This window comes from Plectropomus leopardus, chromosome 2 (genome assembly GCF_008729295.1).
Source record: "Plectropomus leopardus isolate mb chromosome 2, YSFRI_Pleo_2.0, whole genome shotgun sequence".
Lineage (NCBI taxonomy): Eukaryota > Metazoa > Chordata > Actinopteri > Perciformes > Serranidae > Plectropomus > Plectropomus leopardus.
Genome location: NC_056464.1, coordinates 31,926,266 through 31,940,448, shown reverse-complemented (window position 1 = coordinate 31,940,448; position 14,183 = coordinate 31,926,266). Strand labels below are relative to the sequence as shown.

General features: G+C 39.1%; 1 protein-coding gene across 4 annotated transcripts in view; it reads right to left on the bottom strand.

Annotated features, from left to right (window-relative positions):
* Positions 1–14,183, bottom strand: part of pacsin1b (protein kinase C and casein kinase substrate in neurons 1b) — a 34,942-nt gene that overhangs the window by 11,819 nt on the left and 8,940 nt on the right. The window contains exon 1 of one of the 4 annotated variants that reach the window (XM_042508839.1): positions 11,169–11,197. The exons of 2 other annotated variants lie outside the window; for them this stretch is intronic. The gene's annotated coding sequence lies outside the window, so the exon portion shown is untranslated. Of the gene's footprint in view, positions 1–4,531; positions 4,598–11,168; positions 11,198–14,183 lie in introns of those variants that run through there. One more of the 4 variants, XM_042508847.1, reaches the window with a different exon arrangement.

Below are 14,183 nucleotides of genomic sequence, written 5' to 3'. Positions count from 1 at the left end.
GCATCACAGAGACAAAAAAAGAATAGATGCAAAACAACAATTAAGAAAAGCAAAACAGCCACAGATAGATGCAACATATGGGGTTTGCAAAATGAACGTAAAACAACTACGAAGATGTACAAAGCAACCACAGAGACGCAAATGACAGCAAAAACAAGCAGAAGCAAAACAACTGCAGAGAGATGCAACATGACCACAAGGATGCAAACGTGAAACTGCTGCAAAGACACAAAAAAACACCACAGAGATGAAAACTGAGAAGCAAAACAACCACAAAGAAGCACAGGAAGACCACAAAGAGACACAAAAAGACCCTGAAATTAAGCAAAGCGACCACACAAAGAAAAGCAAAACAGTTAACAGAGAGCTAACAGAAGCTGCCAACAGGAAGCAAAATGAGATACAAAACAACTACCAAGATGCAAAAAAGAACCACAGAGATAAAAATGTCAACAAACAGCAGCAAAACAGCCACAAATAGAAGCAAGACAACTACAGAGAGATGCCACATAACTACGAGGATGCAAAATGACATGAAACTGCTACAAAGACACACAAAACCACCACAGAGATGCAAAATAACAAGCAATTACAAAGAGGCACAAAAAGACCATGAATAGAAGCAACGCAACCACAAAGACAAGCAATTTCATTTCTTCTTAAACAGTGTTTAAAAAAAATGACAGTAAATATACCTTGTACTTGTACCTTGTAAAAAAAACACTAAACAACTAACAGAGAGGTGATCGAGATGAAATGAGATTCAAAACAACTACAATGATGCACAGAACTACGACTGAGATGCAAAATAGAAAGCAAAACAATCACAAAGAGACACAGGAAGACTATGAAGGGAAGCAAAGTTACCACAAATAGAAGCAAAACAACTATATAGAAATGTGTAACAACTACAGAAAAAAAGGAAATTACCACAGAGAAACACAAAAAGAGGTAAAAACAACCACAGAGAAACAACACCTGCAAAGAGACCAAAACAACTACAGAGAAATGTAAAACAGGAGACACAAGCTTTTGAGTACAGAGGCCCAATTTCTGTAAATCTGTCCATGTATCTATCTAACTGCAGAGGGAGGGGTTAATACAAAAAAACCCACCAAATAACACAGAATATGTCGGTAGTGATGTATGTTTAATGATGTCTGACAGCAGAAACTCAGCGTAATAAGTGAGTGAAGACACAGACAGTCACTGAATTCATCGTCCTGGTGCTGCTGCAGCCTGATCATCGCATGTTCAGCTTCAATTCACAGCCCACAAAGCAGTTTAAAAGGAGACTATGCTGTTAAACTGCCACATGTTCACACAGCGTACTGAAATTATGATGAGCTCTAAGTAAGAGGTAATTACTCGCTGCCAATGAGTTTTGTTACGGCTTCATAAAACCTAATTGCAGAGAACCTCTGTTCTTGTAATGATGTCTGATGCCGTCGCCAATTCGTGACCCTAACCTTTTAACCGACCAAAAATAAAAAAAGATACAAAAAAGTAATCAGATTTGAGTCAAAGGGGTTTTCAAAAAGGGTAGTTCTGTCATTTATTGCCTAATAGTAATTAGTCTGATTTTGGTTTTGATTGATTATTAGGCATCATCATTCAGTAAAACCTGTCTCCATTACCACAATATCTTTAGTATAAATGTTATCGTCAGCTTGAGAGAATCAAATAAGCTTCTTTTTTTTCTACATTCTTTTAAACACTAAGTCTCTTGAATCTGTCTGAAATAAAGCAACAGTCTCCCCCCTGAATTAGTTATTGTAGCTATATGCACAAGAATCTACTCTGGGAGAAACTACATGACTCTCCCAAAAATATGTGTTATTTCCTGGATCTCTGCAGTGACGAAAGTTACAGTCAGAATGGACACACTTTTGGGAAAAACTGTTGAGAAATATCTGAATTTTCCTTTAAGCCTTTATTTTCGGAGCTTCCCATTTGCACATGAGCTCACCGGACTTTTTAATCAATCTTTACTTTCAATTGCACTTCCCCTCTATGATAACACAAGCCCATACTTATTGTTTACTTTAGATATTTGCACAAGAATAAATCACAGAAGTGATACAACACTGAGATAAAAAAAAATGCATTACCAAAAGTTATAGTAAGATATGTATGTGTACCGTTGGTGCTACAAACAAAACACAAACACACCAATGAACAGAAACGGAGATAAAGATAAGATGCAAAGTGAAAATACAAATGAACTGGATGACAAATATGAGATGGCAACAAAGCAGCTAGAGGAGTTATTTGACAAAACTGTTATCAGCACAGTAAAATGCCAGCTGCAGCAGCAGACAAGTTTTACTGAGCCTCTGCTGGAATAAAAAATATCAATAAACAGATTATACTGCGAAAGCGTTTTATGAAGGTTGTTGTTCTGATGCTGTTATTATGCATGGCTGCAATATGTGAGGTCATTTTTCTCACAGAGCTTTTTAAAAAACAAAAGTATGGTGAGAATATATTATCTAAACTCTGATGAAGGATAACATTTACATGTGGAAAAGTTTGATAATTTGGTATATACTATTCACTTTCTTTCTCAGACTCTTAGACTTTGTGCCTGACTGTACAGACAGGCAGTTTATGTGTTGGACTATTTTTTCATTGGGAGAAATGAATGTATATAAATCTGGTTGATACATCTCTATTTCCTTCCATCGTACAAAATTTAAGCCAAAATATCCCAACTTTTGTGGCAACTTCATGTGAAGTCATAATCTGGGCAGTAGTAAGTTCATCATCATCATCTGACCAATCGCGAGCAGCGCTATTGATCACGAGCACACAGATTGGTTCATACATCCTGCCAATCATAACGTAACAGCATCAAATAACGAATAAAAACCAAACATGTCAGAAAAAGGAACACTTGAACAAAAATTAGCATGTTAAGAACGACCTAAAATGACAGAAACCATCATTGGAGAAAATTTATTTTATGTGGACTTTGAGTTTTTATTGTGGCTCATGTCCCGTCCACTAACATGAGGGGGTTATGACCTCTGCTGCAGCCAACAAGCAGGGGTCATCGAGCTGTTTTGGCTTCGCTTTTAGGGAGTTGTCATGTTGTACATCTTTATATACAGTCTATAGCTTTGGTCACAATAGTATAGCCTCTGGGGGGGAATGGCCAATATTTCAGGAGATCCGATGTCCTACACAGATATCCTTGCAAAGACTTTGTTGTCCGTGCGCCGGTCATTTTGGCTAATTTCTACAGACGGATATCTGCATATGAATGCAAATGAATTTTAAAAAAGCTAATACAAAGACTATAGCGGATGGTTTCTGAGATTGTACGTCTGCCAATGCGTACTGCTTCTCCACGCAAACTGTTTACCTGCCGTTCAAACATCATTGATCAAAAAAATGCAAACAGACTGCTAACCGAGATCATAACACTTCCAACAATAAAGTCTTGTCCTGTTGCTTACAGATTCTGCATGCATGCATGCGTGTGCAGATATTCATAGAGATCAGCTCAAGAAAACATAAAAATCACAATTTGAGTTTCTGAAGCATTGATACACTGTTCCAGGTCAACACTATCTATGAACTCTATTTTTAGCTCATGTCTCTTTGAATGGCCTTCTCCAGCTGAGGCCACTGTGTAAGTAGAAAATGTAAGATGATTTTCTCACAATAAATAGAAAAATCTCACAAAGCCAAAGCTGCCGATGAAGAAGGATTTGATGCACAAGAGCCGTATATGAAACAATAGGTAGAGAAAAGGCAGAGATGTGTTTTGATAGGAGGTCAGGGGGAGGGGTGTAAGCTGCATGGGTATTTGGGTCAACTGTGGACCAATGGATGGAGCAACACTTCTGACAATGAAGGGCAGTGATGAAATGAGAAAAGGGAAGTGAAGGAAACTGTGAAATCCCAAAAAATCTAGTTAATTAAGGAGGAATTTCCTCAGCCATCTAACCCAACGGCTTCAGGCAAGACAAACGCCTCGGCCGGATGCAGCGTGGAGTATGGCATGAGTGGGTGTTTATCATGCTTGGTTAATCCATTAGCTACATGCCGAGAGGGGGCTTTTGTTCAGGGAAGCCCTTTGCTTGCCTCGCAGAAAGGCAGATAGTAGTGTAGGAAAACACTTTTTAAATCAAAGCCAACAAGTAGAGAAGAAACTAAGTTAAAAAATAATGCGATTAATCTGTCGTTATTTCTAATTTAATAACACCCATTCACACACACAGACCCAAACACTGGCAGCCTCCAAACCCAAGTCACCATCACTCTTCTTCTCTTTCATCAGTACAACCTGCAGTCTCAATCAAAACATTTGCATCCTCACAAACAAGCAAGCAGATTAAAACAGCATCACTGGGAATCCCCGTCCCTCTAAACCAAGTGGCATTATAAAGCACCACAACTCATAGCAGCATGGCGAGACAGCAGCATCAGCACGTCAAGAGAGTCAAACCTCGAGACAAAGACCGTCAACACACCCGGAGAGAGGGAGAGACCACAGCCCCCCGCCACAGCAACAAAAGCTTACCCCCAGTCCTCCATTAACAGCGGCTAAGGCTACAGCTAGGAGAAAAGAGACACGTGGGCTCCTCCAGCAGTCAGCCCCTCTCCTCCTCTTCTCCCCCTCCTTTTCGTTTATTTTTGCTCGGCGTCCTCTCTGACTGACTGAGCGATGGAGCATCAGCGTGCAGAGCAGAAGAAGAGGAGCACTAATCTGTGATCTGAGATCTTCCTGCCCGGGAGCACTGTGCACTGTGTGTCTGTGTCTGTGTGTTTCTCAATGAGTGAGAGATAATCCTGTGGTGCTTTGCTTGAATGGCTCAGACAGAGCAGCAGGCCAGAGAGCGAGGGAGCGAGGGAGAGAGGAGAGGGGTGGGTGGAGCAGGGGGGTTGCTGCTGTTTATGAACACTGTGGATGCTGTAGTGTGGATGTGTGAGGAGTTTAATGATCAGCCTTTGGTGGAACGGAAGATGGTTGAGACTTGAAAATCTTTAAAAGAAGTCACACACAATCATTATTGAGCTTAAGTTTTTAGTCATGGACATTTTATTAAATGCTAGGAAACACACAGATAAACTAACTAACAAAAAAGCAGGAAGACTCTGGGACTGGTGTACAATCACACTAAAGGTGGATAATTTGGAAAATTTTATAACTGTACCTGACTCAGAATTATGCCAGTTGAATCTGATTTGACTGTTTAATACTAATATTCAATGATGTGTGTTTGCTATCCATGTAAAGTTTTAAAGTTTGAACAGGATCCGCAGAATGTTTAATGTGACTGAGGCATTCACATCATATAGTTAACGTACGGTGCGTTCTCTTTCTCCCTTTGTGCCGCTGCCTGCATATCTGCAGCTGCACTTACTCTGCAGCAAAATCTGGGGACCAAAACGTCCCCAGAAGTACACTGCACAGATAAAAATACAACTGCTATACTTGAAGCAATCTCTGTTGATTGAGGGTCTCTGACTTTTAAGGGACAGACCTAGAAAATTACTTTTACATGTGAGAAAGTGCCACAAAATGTTGTTGTTTTTTTATGTAAACATCATTGCATTTCCTGCTGGGATAGTGCCACAAAAAAGCGGTTTGTTTTTATCGAAACATCGCTGCAATTCCTGCCAGTATGGTGCCACAAAAAGCGTTCTGTTCTGACTCCTTCCTACTCTCTGTTATGACCTATACTGTGTTTTAAGACAGCCAAACATATGATTTAGTTATCATTTAGACATTTTTTTCTGTGTCTGTTGTTTGACACCATAATAAAAAAAAATTCTGATCCATTGCAGGTCATGATGCTGCTCCTGATCTGCTGCAGTGAGACTTCAAACATCAATCGTCTATTGACATTTACGGTTACAGAAAGGGTAAGAGGTGACATAAAATTGTCATTTAACTTTACTACCACAAAGGCTCTTGGTGTAACTCATTGTTTTACAAAAAGCTCAGTTTTATATATCTATATAAAGGGCAGCTGGAGTTTTCAGATTTATACACTCTGGAAATGGACTCTGGGGAAACTCATTTTTCGGTGTCACTGGCTTAGTGGAGGCAAAATGCAGAGAAAACAATGAAAATATAAATGTTTTTTTACTTATTTTGACCTAGTGTGGTTATGTTCTGTTTGGGAGAAAGGAAAGACCAGATGACAGAAAAAAACTGTTTAAGGTGGATGAAAGACAGTCTCCAGATTTTGGTTTAGTGATCCAGATAATAAAAGAGGCTCTGTTTCATTATGCCATAAATTCCTTCAGTAAGCTCCAGTGAAAAACAGTCATGGCACAGGCTTGCTAATGGGAGTCTAAAACAATAACAAGCTGAGAATATGAAGGGTGGAGGTGACCCTAAGGTACATATCTGCGTAAGCTGCTCTGAATGTGCTTGAAGGCCAGAGAGCAGATCTGTGCTGACTTGGTGGCCATAAAATGATTAATCATTAGACAGCTATTCATAAAACAGAACAAAAGTCGAGCTATACAGCTGTAGAGAATGTTGGGTGTTACTGCAGAGCAAATAAATTCATAAAAAGGTTGATCACAAATGTTCCAAATATAATATAGTAATAATATAAACAGAAAAAAGTTAGTCTTCTTTGACAACACTAACACCTCACATCTGAGACATTTCACCAGCCCTCTCACTGGCAGCATCATTTAAAGCTCAGTCATTATCCGAGACATCCTGTGCATTCAAAAACTGGTAGAACAAGAGAGGAAGACCTCCGTCACAGTCTCGGCTGCAGCTCGGTCACCGTGCCAACCAGACTGACGTGATGTCACCGTCTGATGTCCTGACTGTCACGTTGAGACAAGACCCAGTGGAGCACAGAAAGCAGAGAGTGCTGACGAGTGTTTGGCTTTGTTGAGTTGTGAATGAGACAAGGGAGATGAGGACGATGATGATGAAGACGACGTGGTGACTGCATTACAGTCTGTAGTCAGTGCCGTTACAAATCCAAAAGCACAGGCAGCAGCTCGTGGTTTGAGATTTACATGTGCTTAAAGTCATGCAACAACTCTGTGAGGTTGTAGTTTGAGCAGATGGTAATGTCATTAGTTTTTTAGGTATATGTGTAAACCAAAGAAAGCTTTTGGCCTTATGGTGGAGCTACATGAGACGATGGTAGTATTAGAAACTAATAACTCGAAGCGTACGATAACATGACAGAATACTAAGTAACTTACTACATAAATAAATAAAACAAGAAATAATTTGATCCCTACGATTATATCTAATAACTTTAACAAAAACATAATAAGAGGGAGAGAGCAACATAGTTAAAACATAAAAAAGGGGATAATTTTACCTTTTCGACTTTTTTACTGAGAATGGCATAAATGTCTGTACCAAACTGAAAGGTAATCCGTCCAATAGTTGTTGAGAAATTTCACTCAAACTCAAAGCAACACCAGTTTAAACTGCTTGTTTTGCTCTAATTTATTTACTCCTCTTTTGACAGTTCCTGTCTTTGTTGATATGTTTTAACTGCAAGAGTGCAAATTTTTGGGTGCCCCAGTAGCTCTCCTGAAAGTGCGTCCCATTTACTAAGGCTGAGTCCTGAGATTTGTTTCTAACCCAGTGCGTTTTGTTGTGTGCCGTCCCCACCTCTTTCTCTCTTCATGTCCCCCTTTTCTGTCTATCTTTGGTTATTATAAAACCAAAAAAACCCACAAAAGGATTTAAAAAAAGAAATATGACAAATTTTCGGCAGAAATCAACACAATATGTGCTGATAAAACTGCACAACTACGTGTCATGTTAGAAACTATATTGTTAAGCTTAATTTTAAACAAAGTCTTCCAGAAAAATTAAGCTTCAGCTCACAATCAAACCTTTCTTACTTTGCATAGTGTTTTGTCTTCTCTGGCTCTCGGTGAAAACTTGTGAGAAACAGTCTTAAGTCAGTTCTTTATAATTGAGGTCTCCACAAGAGAAGTAACTGAAAAATAAAGAGCGTGCATGTTTAAAGGTCTTAAACTAGGTCACTAAATTTCAAGGAAGTATCAAATCTCAGCAGGTGGAGCAAAACAAGCTGATTAAACTTGTATTCCCATTAAAAACTCTGGAGAGTCCACAACAACAAAAACACAATGTCTGCTACAACAGGAAAAAACAGAAACATTTCTCTTGGCTACACCTAACCAACAACTACAGAAAAACATGGACGGCCATAGATCATAGTTGACAGGCTCTTTAATAAATATCCACACTGCATAAATTTTTTGATCAAAAATCAATCCAAGACAGACTTTGTACTAAGACTACTTTGCATTAAAAACAGCCTCAAAATAACAATAAGTGCAACGACTCATCAATCACACTGAATATAAGATATAAGACAGCAGGAAAGAGAAAAAACACAACAAAGGCTGTTGCCATTTTGCAAAGCAGTTAATAAAAATTAGGTGACACCTCAAGAAAAGCCAAACAAACCCTAAGTCACACGGTAGCTTTTAGTGCTGTTGAAAAAAAAATGAGCAGAGATCAATTAATGATTTCCACTTTCTTTAACGTGGTATACTCTCACACACCAACATAAACAGACACACACTGTATCTCTCTCTGGAGCCGCCCTCTGCCCTCTGAGCACAAATGCCTCCTATACGGTAAAATCCTGGCCACATTATTCAAATGCAGCACTTTTTTGTTCCCCCAGGACAAACGGCACTGCTGGTGCTGCCCTCATCGCATTCAAGTCCTATATATAGAGTCCCATTCATCAATAATTCAGGCTGCTGTAAACAGATAGACGAGATCACCAACCTGAGTCACGTGGAGAAACTCTTAAAGGTTTGATGTAATCTCACGTCACTGTCAAGACAACTGGATTATGAAAAAAGAGATCAATAGAAAGAACTGCAGCACAACAGGCCTGATAAGAACTTAAAATCTGTTTTACACAATTGGGGGTATCAGAAAGCTAAACGTCACAGCTAATCCCAACAGCACAAAACACATACTGAAAACTAAAGCCCCGCTCAGTGTGTGAGCTTATTTGTAATATAGTCATATCTTGCTAACAAACAATACACCTGTCTTGTGTTTAATATCACCACTGACAGTCCCTGATAAACAACTCCAGCCGTGCAAAACATCCTGTAGTCTCAGCTGACGTCTCTGCTGCAAACACGAGTGTTGCAGCAGGTAAATAAAATGTGAATGAAGAAAGAGAACCTGCACGGCTCTCGCCTCCCTCGACAGCTGTTAGTGTTACAGAGGAAGCCTCGATAAAAGACATTTAACCCTCAGCTGCTCTCTTGGTGTTGGAGCCAGCAGAGGGGGATTGTAGTTGTTGTCTCCACTACAGATTTGTGTAGCTGTGTGTAAAAAAGTAGGCTCAGGCAATCAGACACATGCAGAAAAAGTAGTTGATGCTGCATCCAAACAAATAAAAAGATTACTTCTTGTTGAAACATTTCAAGCAGCTGACAACGACTTTTCAAAACTTGACTGACTGAAACTCACTGCTGCGTCTCTACAATATTCATGCATCATCAATAATACAGAAGTTCTGGACACAAGCAGACTTAAATACCTGTACATTGGCCCTAATTTGAGCTATTACCAGAACACACTCAAACCTCCGACTACATAGTCTGCAGTCAAGATGCATTGTGGTGATGTTGGTGCAGGGTTTTGATGAGGAAGAAGAATGCATGGATTAAAAATGTCTGTGTATTCTAATATCCATGCTGCCATACTATTAAGTATGCCAGAAAAAAGATTTTGTATATCCCAATATATAGTATGTTAAATGTAGTTCTCCAGAAATACCAGGATGTCCTACTGCTCCTGGTCGCATTTTGCAGTACGATATGCAAGCAAGCATACTCCTCTGGCTGTTCTGACCCACAGTCCTCTACTCAGTGGAAGATACGTAACATTGACTGAGCCACAGACAGATGACAGATGCCAAAAAAATGTATGACAGTGCATTCAGGTGACTGATGACAAGTCAAATACATAGCACAGATAGGAATAGGATTTTTTTACCTGAACAAAATAATCAAAATATGTGACAACACATTCTCACTCCCAACTCATCAAAAACTGATGATGACCCTTTAAGTCAAAATACTATGCACTAGGTACCCATCCTGTGTCAGTTTGGGACGTTTAGGGATGGCGTGTCAGTTTATACCTGTTACATGCATCGTTTCTTTTTCAAGTAAACTTAAAACATTGGTAAAAAACCCTTCATTTATACGTTTACTTCCTGAGGTTTATGCAAAAACATAATGTTTTTGCTTAAAATAAGTACATTTGTTCCTCAGGTAATATAACATCACGCGACAGGCGTCACTAGCTTGCTTCACACAGTAGAGACCCAGTCTTTACTAACGGGTGAAAGTCCAAGGTTTGTTTGACCCATACCTGCGTAATACTGATGATACTGACTAATGAGTTGGGAGTGAAATCCCGTTGGTTGTGAATATATTCCTGAATTTAGGAATCTACAGTGTATGCAGTTATTACTTAAAAGTAAAACTACATAAAACGCATATACAACAGCAGAGCTCTCCAGGTTGACTTTGATGAATTGCATTTTGTATCTTTCCACGGTAACTTTAAATGATACTATTGAGATCTGCTGTGTTCCAAATAACATTTTCTTTTGATTTTAAATTTCATGCTACAGACTGTGACAGATTATTGAGGGTCGCAGAGGGTCAAAGTTCAAGGTTCAGTGGTATGACAAAGTAGTATGTCTGATAGTTTTAGCAACAATATGTGCTTTGTAAGAGCAGCTGCAGTACATACTGAAAGTAAAAAGAGGAAGTATGCAATTATGAATGCAGTATGATAATATTTTTGAGTCTTTTTTGTAAGTCTAACAACAGTTACAGCAATTCAGTGCTTTATCAGTGGAGCATCTTTTTAAGTACATACCTTCAGCTAGATATAACAAAGATCAAGGTCTGTGTGTACTTAATCTAAGGTGACTTTCTTGGCTCTTTTCAACCATAACGTGTTTAAAATAACACACAGTAAAATGCCCTCATCTTCTGTACAGAATTCATCATCTGTTATACGATAGCAAAAACTAGTGGAAAAAGCTCACAACTATAAATCCAGCTACACAACTGCAAGCGCAAACTATAAGGTCTAAAAGTAGACATGAAGACATGTTGTTACAGATCAGAGCACTTTACTGAACCTGGTCTGTCCTCTGCGGCTGCTCAGTCCTCGACAGTGTCCCTCCAAGTAATCTCTGACACCTGAATCTAACAGCTAAGGAGCGTCACTGCTCAGGTGCAACCATGACACATTCTGCGGTCTTGCACACACACACACACACACACACACTGAACTTTGACATATCCCTGAGAAGACACATTCGGCCATCAATAATTAGCTAGCTGCGAGGCAGGGTGGAGACTTGAGGGCTCTCCCTTGTCACACACACATTAGACAGGTGTCATGTAGCCAGGCAAAAGAGACTGATAGAGAGAGAAGGACAGAAGAGACAGAAAGTTAGTCATCGCAAAGATAGAAGAGGCAGACAGAGAGGGAGAGGGGAGACAGTCACACAGGCGGGTAGATAAGGACAGACAGGGATGAGTCAACATCAAGGTATCAGGTCAGCCGTGCTGCATCCACTCAATCAATACAGATTTGCTGATGTGGAATAAATTGCAACATGTGGAGGATGAATAGTGAGTGTCTTTCATTTGAGGGGGAAACATGTCTGACATCAATATTTTAAATAGAATTACCTCTATGCGGTTTTAGCCTCCGTGCACCACTCACGTTGCACACAGTGTCCTAGACCCTTGACCTGAAAGAGCAAGTACTGTTGCAAAACTTTGCAGGTGAAACTCGCACTCCAGAGTTTCTGTTCCATGCCTGTAGGTAGTGGATATAAATGCACTATTTTGACTGTTTAGGTCACATGACGTTTCGAATGGATTTTGCAAACTGGTCAGAACGTCTTGTCACATGACCTTGACCTTTATCCACCAAATACTAATAAATTCATTCATTAATCCAAGTGGATGTTTGTGCCACATTTCAAGGAACTCTCTCAAGGCCTTCATGAGATAGGTCACAGTGACCTTGACCTTTGACCACAACAATCTAATTTGTTTTTCATTTAAAAAGTGATGCATGAATAAAAGACTACTGTCAAAGTAACAGAATTTATCTTAAAATTCTTGAAAATATAATATGTGCTTTACACACAACTTTTTTGTTAGTTGGTGTGATACTGTGGATAAAAAGAATCTGTGTGTGTGTGTGTGTGTGTGTGTGTGTGTGTGTGTGTGTGTGTGTGTGTGTGTGTGTGTGTGTGTGTGTGTGTGTGTGTGTGTGTCATCTGACAGCTTCCCACTGAGGCACGTAGCTACAACATCCGCACCACACACAGCAGAGGATAACAACTTGCAGGATTGCTGCCTGAAATCCTTTAAGTCATGAAAAGCCTTTAAATAAAGCGAGCCGTCTATCCACGCAGACAGATGCTCGTCTCCCCATTATGTACCATCTGTGTATCATCTAATCATGTTCCTCCCTGCGGGGCCCACTCCATTTGACCCCGGCGTTCTATCCCATTATTGCAGGAAGTAATATACGACCCCTGTGTGGGCAGAAGAAAAACTGAAAGGGCTGTATGTCTGGTCTTGTAGAGAAAACACAATCTTATTAAGGTGGGCGTTCCTGCTGTGATTTTATGACGCGAGGTCACGAATAAAAGTCCCCCCCACCACTGCCTACCTAAAATATTAAAAAAAACTTGGATTATTTGTAATAATTGTATTTTATTTATTAAATAAGTATATATTTGCTATTTTTCTCTGGAATTCAACCAGTACTGAAACCATAAACTTAACGCAACTTACTTAAAACTTTGTCTCTTTATTTTGTATTTAACGAGATTATGTTTTAATCAATGAGGAGGCAGATTTTTTTTTTACCTTTGGACAGAGAGTGTTAGAGATATCGGCCGTAGAGATGTCTGCGTTCTCTCCGATATACAGTTGAACTAGATGGCACTTGACTCGTGCGGCTCAAAGTGACAAAAACATACATTTAAAAAACTCACAGCAGTGTTTCTTTCCAGAAATCATGACCCTGTTACTCAAGATAATCCACAGACTTTGTTGTGAGCAGTTTCATGTAGAAACTATTTTCTTTCTCCCAAACTACGTTCATCAACTGTATCACCTTGCATAAGGAAGCGTGGATCTGCTGCTAGCTCGCCTAGCACCACTGGGCTAGCTAATGTTAATCTATTATTTGCGTTGTCTGTCGAATCTCAGAATATAGTGAAAATTGTGTATTTTTATTAATATTTAAGTTTCCCAGAGCCTAAATTAACATCTACAGATAATTTTTTTTTCTCTGACAAATGCACAAAAATCAAAATGTATTCCACTTACTATCACATATGTTAGAAATCTTTACATTTATGAAGCCATAACCAGAGAATATTTTACATTTTTCTGTTAACAATGACTGAAAAAAATCCTTGATTATCATATCTATATATCCATATTTAAATTTTCACTTGGCTTATTGTTTTACCACCAATTGTTTCAATGTAAATGTTTTTGTGTGTGCTACAGTAGGTGTTGCTTGCTTTTACAAAGAAGCAGCAATATTTATACCTGTTTATTTTTTGTTGCTTTCAGCACCGCAAGCTGAATCCCATCCTGTTTCATTATATTGGAAAGAAGACAGACGTCTCTATGGCCGATATCGCGATAACTTTGCAACTCACACCAAAACAATCCGGACTGATAAACAGCAGTGCAGGTAAGAGAAGAAATATGTATTTTTGATTTTGGAGTGTACTGTCCCTTTAAGGGAGAGAGATGAAAATGGTGTCAAGTTTCTTATCTCAATTTTAATAAGAATATGTATGTTTAAGTTTGATATTCAACACTAGTTGGATATCCAGAATGGCCACCAAAAGGCATATTACTTCATCTGACATGCCACAAATATTGAAATGTAATGAAACTCAATGTAGATATGGTGATGAGTTTCATGCAAATCAAAAGAAACAAACACGCACAAATCAAATCAACAAAGCTTTTAACATAACTGAGAAAAATCTCGCCACAAGCTCCATTCCATAGTTGTTCTGGAGCTCGTCATTCGGACATTTAAGTGAAAGTTTTTATGTTGGCTTAAAAAATGAGACTGGAATTTCACTCCTGACCTTGTTAAC